This window comes from Pongo pygmaeus, chromosome 12 (assembly GCF_028885625.2).
Source record: "Pongo pygmaeus isolate AG05252 chromosome 12, NHGRI_mPonPyg2-v2.0_pri, whole genome shotgun sequence".
NCBI lineage: Eukaryota > Metazoa > Chordata > Mammalia > Primates > Hominidae > Pongo > Pongo pygmaeus.
This window is the reverse complement of record NC_072385.2, coordinates 42,920,058-42,925,590: the sequence shown is the minus strand read 5'-3', so window position 1 is coordinate 42,925,590 and position 5,533 is coordinate 42,920,058. Positions and strand designations below refer to the sequence as shown.

The following is a 5,533-nucleotide window of genomic DNA, read 5'->3' as shown; positions in this document are numbered from 1 at the left end:
GACACGACTCCCGCCGTCTCCAGCACTGCGCTGTATGCTTGACCTTACAGCATGCAGGCACTCGAGGTCAAGTGTGCAGCCATGTCTGTATCCTGCATCTCAAGTGCTTGCAACTGTGATAATTAGCAGGATATGGGAGAGAGGAGGCATATCGTGGAGGAATGAGTCAGTCCCAACAATTACGTGAACATTTCTGAAATTTCAACACCAAGGGTTAACTTCTAAAATACAAGTATGTAAACAGAAGCCATATAGCTAGCCATGAACTGAAATGCATGTACAATACAGTGAAGGAGCTCCTGTGCATACAAAACCACCCACGTCTCATTTATCTGTAATTTTAAAATAACTCATTCTCTTGCTGGATATGCAAGTGAGTGGTGGAGAAAGCGGTGTATCTGCAAGGCTGGCTGGGGCTAAGGATTTCATTGCTTCCAAAAGACGTGGGCTAGAGAACTTTATTACTCACTGAAGGAGATTCTTCCTTCTCAGCCAAGATGGTCCCATTTAAATCACTTTTGAATTTCCTTTCAAGCTTCAATTGTGCAAATTCTAGTTGTGGTTGAGGATCGTCCCCAACAGCTTTTTGAGTTATTCCTTGGACTCTTCCTTTTTCTACTATGTTTTCATGAATGATTCTTGAATCCATATTTATATCCAGCCCAAGGCTTCTTTCCTGTAGAGGTGTCGTCGAGTTGTGAGCTTCAAAGATCTGATCATACTGTTTAAAAACAATAGCCTTGGGAGTCCAGATGTCAGCTTCTCAGATCCATTTTCACAGTCTGATGGTGTCTGCTAGCAATTGTCAGTGCCTGACCCAGAAGCGGTCTATTGCACCTCAGCTTGGAGGAAAAAGTGAAGGCACATGCAGTCTGGGAAAAAAAAGAAAGAGAAAGGAAGGAAAAGGCAGGCAGGCAGGAACGAAGGAAGGAAGGAGAGAAAAAGAAAGGTGGTAGGTTTGTAGGTACTGGCTTGGATTTGTGTACTGTGTTCCCCAGGCAATTCTAATCCAGACTGCATTCCCCTCAATGTCTCTAAAGCTGTCACATTTGTAAATGCTTACTGTAGAATTTTCTTTTTTTTCTTTTTTTTTTTCTGAGACGGAGTCTCACTCTGTTGCCCAGGCTGGAATGCAGTGGTGTAATCTCAGCTCACTGCAACCTCCGCCCCTGGGTTCAAGTGATTCTTCTGCCTCAGCCTCCCGAGTAGCTGGGATTACAGGTACCTGCCACTGCACCTGGCTAATTTTTGTATTTTTTTTAGTAGAGACAGGGTTTCACCATCTTGGCCAGGCTGGTCTTGAACTCATGACCTCGTGATCCACCTGCCTCTGCTTCCTGAAGTGTTGGGATTATAGGCGTGAGCCACCGTGCCCGGCCTGAAGAATTTTCTTAAATGAATTTTTAAGTTGTTTCATATCAAAAAGGTCAGCATCTTCACCTGGTCCTTTACTCATCTGAAAAGCATCCCAAACTTTCTTGTGCTGATGAAATTGAGTATAAACTGTCTCAAAGGGCTGTGTCATAGGGATTTGCATGCTTCTCCTCACACAGCAGAACCAAGTGCTGAACGAGAGAGTCCTTTCTCTGCCGGACATTTAAAGTCTGCAGTTGATTTTCAGGCAAAAAATCCCAGGCTTTAGGATTGTTGTCATTTCCGTCATGGGGATTCTCTTTCTCTCTCTTCTTTCTTTTCTTTTCTTTCTCTTTCTTTCTTTCTTTCTTTCTTTCTTTCTTTCTCTTTCTTTTTCTTTCTTTCTTTTCTCTCTCTCTTTCTCTCTCTCTCTCTTTTCTTTCTCTCTTTCTTTCTTTCTCTCCTTCCTCCCTCCCTCCCTCCCTCCCTCCCTCCCTCCTTCCTTCCTTCCTTCCTTTCTTTCTTTCTTTCTTTCTTTTTCTTTCTTTCTCTTTCTCTCTTTCTCTCTCTTTCTCTCTTTCTTTCTTGACAGGGTCTTGTTCTGTCACTCAGCCTAGAGTGCAGTGGTGTGATCTCAGCTCACTGCAACCTTGACCTTCAGGGCTCTATCGATCCTCTTACCTCAGCCTCCTGAGTAGCTGGGTCTACAGCATATGCCACCACGCCTGGCTAATTTTATTTTTTGTAGAGATGGGGTCTCACTATGTTGCCCAGGCTGGCCTTGAACTCCTGGGCTCAAATGATCTTCCTGCCTTGGCCTCCCAAACTGCTGGGATTACAGGAGTGAGCCATCACACCCAGCCATGAGCATGTTTGAGATGATCCTCTTAATAAACTCAGCAACAGTCTCATCCATCTTTCTGTCATGGCCCACGTCTTCAGCCACCTCTCTCCTCCTGCGTGCTATCTTTGTCCTATAATAAATCGTTCACTCCTTAAACCTGGTAGAGGGGATTCTGTTGTCTATAACCCCCACCAGTGCATTTCTATCTAATGGTTAGGAAAACCTTGGCTGGGTACAGTAGCTCTCACCCGTAATCTCAGCACTTTGGGAGGCCAAGGCAGGCAGATCACCTGAGGCCAGGAGTTCGAGACCAATCTGGCCAACATGGTGAAACCTTGTCTCTACTAAAAATACAAAAAAATTTAGTTGGCTGTGGTGGTGTGTGTCTGTAGTCCCAGCTACTTGGGAGGCTGAGGCAGGAGAGTTGCTTGAACCTGGGAGGTGAAGGTTGCAGTGAGCCGAGATCACACCATTGCACTCCAGCCTGGGTGACAGAGTGAGACTCTGTCTCAAAAAAAAAAAAAAAAAAAGAAAGGAAAGCTCCCAACTAAACACTCAACGGCCTGCTCATAAACAGGAGACACAGGGGAGGTGGTCCAGGGTGGGCGAGTCAGCGTTCAGCAGCACCGCGAAGAAGCCAGTTCCTTCCACCTTCTACTCATTGTTCTGCGGCTTCTTCCCCTTTGCAATCTGGTGCTGCATTCCATCTCTAGTCTTCGGGCATCACTACTTTTCCCTGTGGTGCTCAACAGGCCATACAGGGCAGCTCTGTTGTTGGCCAAATGGAACTGATGTGGTCAGGAGACACAAATCCATTGAGAGGAGGCAGCTTCTCCTTGGAAGCAGAATCTCCGTTTTTATATCCGTGAGAAACAGCCAGGAGAGCAGGAAGCCAAGGGCTTTCTCCTTTTCTGTTGCATGCCAGCGCCCGCTTTGGCTATGAGCAGCAGGTCTCTCTCCCTTCACCACTGTGTTTGGATGAGACTCAGAGGCTGCTTTTGCTGTCATCTATTTGGCTTACTTGGTAAGTTTCTGTGATTTGAGGCTTGTCACCACTTGTAGAGTTTTTGCTTGATCGTGTGTTGTTTGTCCAGCTTTGATTAAGGCCGCTTAAAACCCTGACCATTGGAGACTTTGTGTGCAGGTTTCCCATTTCATCATCGTCGTGTTTTGTCACGAAGTCAGGTTTGCATCTTGGAGAGCTTTCTGGTCCCCCTTCCTGAGTTTTGTGCCCAGTTTTGTTGATGAGTCCATCATAAATCTTGTGGATGGAATCTTCCAGGTGCTTCTGGACTTTTCTGTTCTTTTGCTTCGCCTGTGTAGGGAGAGAGGGAGAAGTCCAACATTAAATGAGCCCTATTTTTACTCAACGTCTCTTCTCCCTGACCACTCTGTAAAATGCAATCATAACTCCTCCTTCCTGACTGGCACTTCCAGTCCTCTTTATCCTATTTTTTCTTTCTCCGTAGCACTTATCACCCTTTCCTATGCCATCTCTGCCTCCAGATCTGGAATATAAAGTCCTCAGTAGGAAATACCTTTATCTCTTTTGTTCACTGAGGTATTCTAATTGCTCAGAATGGTACCTGACACATATTAGGTGCCCAATAAATAGTTTGTGAATAAATGAGTGAATAAATACTCAGGATTTTTAACAAAAGCCACCAAAGAAAACCTGCTTAATTTATTCAGGAAGTGGAAATCTTGGGTGGGATGAATTCCTTATGAGACCTGAGAGAAGCGCAGGTGATAGTTTGGGTGTGTGTTCGTTGTGCATTTTTATTGATATAAAACAGAAGCACTGGGAAGTGCGCATGTCATGAGGATGCAGGCCCTTGGCTGGCTTGTTTATTTCAGGGGTGGTTAGGCATTGTCGCCCTGGGTGGAGGGGTCAGCGATGAGCCCTCTGAGGCCATCCTGTGACATCCCCTGGACACCTCCTAGTGTTTGTCATTCCTGACGCCCCAGGGCCAGTGTCCTTGGCCTTGGAGATCTCAGGCTCTGCTGGTTTCCCCACCTCCCTAGCTATCCCTTTCTAGTCCTTTCCCACCTCCTGACCAGACACTGAACATCCTTGGGGCTGGTCTCCTTCAAGTGAGTCTCCTGGCTCAGCCTCCCAAGTAACTGGGACTACAGGCGCGAGCCACCATGCCCGGCAAATTTTTGTATTTTTTAGTAGAGACAGGGTTTCGCCATACTGGCCAGTGTGGTCTCCAACTCCAGATCTCAAGTGATCCTCCCGGCTCAGCCTCCCAAAGTGTTGGGATTATAGACGTGAGCCACCGCGCCTGGCCACTATATTCTCTTTCTGTTCAATTTCATTCTTCCCTGTGCCTCTGCTTACCATGGGGCACCCACTTGCAGAGGATGCCTGATTTCATGCCCTGGCTCCCTCCTTGGTGGCCTCATGCATCTCAAACTCAATATACCCAATGCTGTGCTCAGACCTTCCAGCTCAAATGTGCTCTGTCTCAGACGTGCTGCAACCATCCTCCTGGGAGTTGACACCTCCCCACCGTATCCCCTCACATCCAGTCTCTCAGCATGTTCCCTTGATCCTAACTTCTAAAGTGTCGTTGAACCTACTCACTTCTACCTCCCATGTGCCCACCAGCCCCAGCCCCAACCACTTTTCACTGAGGTAACCTCAGTAGAATTTACACTGGTCTCCCTTCATTCTCTCACGCACACGACAAACCATTCTCTACCCTGAAGCTGGTGTGGTTTTTGAAAAGCTCAAATTTGATTGTGTCTTTAATGAGTTCCCATTGCTCTGAGGTCAGTGTGGCATCTTTCATGGGGAAGGTCATGGCCAGCCCCCTTCCCCTTCTCTTCCTATGTTCCAGCCACCATGACCTACTGTCCAGTGGTCATGAGCTGAGTCCCTCATACCCAAAGCTTTTCCAGATGCCTTTTCTCTGCTGGAACACTGTTCTTGCCTTGCATTGCTAGCAAAGATCCGCATGTTCATTAAGTGCCTCTTAAATGTGACCTGTCCAGGGAAGCCTCCTCCACTCCCATTGCCCATTGCCCTGGCTCAGTCAGACCACTCTGTGTCTTCCTTGTTGGTGCTCTCTCCTCTTGTCATTAAATCGCTCCATGTTTAAAGTCTGTATTCTCCACTTGACTGTATGCTCTACAAGGGCAGGGTCTAGGCTGGCTTGGATGTTATGCTGCTGAATCTACAGGGCGAAGCATAGGAGGTGCTCAATAAACTGAACAGATTCTGAATAGATGTTCACTGAGGGTAATACTGAGGAGTGGGGTTGTTCTCGATCCTTACTGTAGACCCCAAATGCCAGTACTGTTGTGTGTTGCTTCCTTTGAAACACTCCT

The 5,533-nt window shown here is 46.8% G+C and overlaps 1 pseudogene; it reads right to left on the bottom strand.

Moving 5' to 3' along the window:
- Positions 1–324: 324 nt before the first annotated feature.
- On the bottom strand, positions 325–2,269 carry LOC129030647 (centromere protein N-like; annotated as a pseudogene).
- Positions 2,270–5,533: the final 3,264 nt, after the last annotated feature.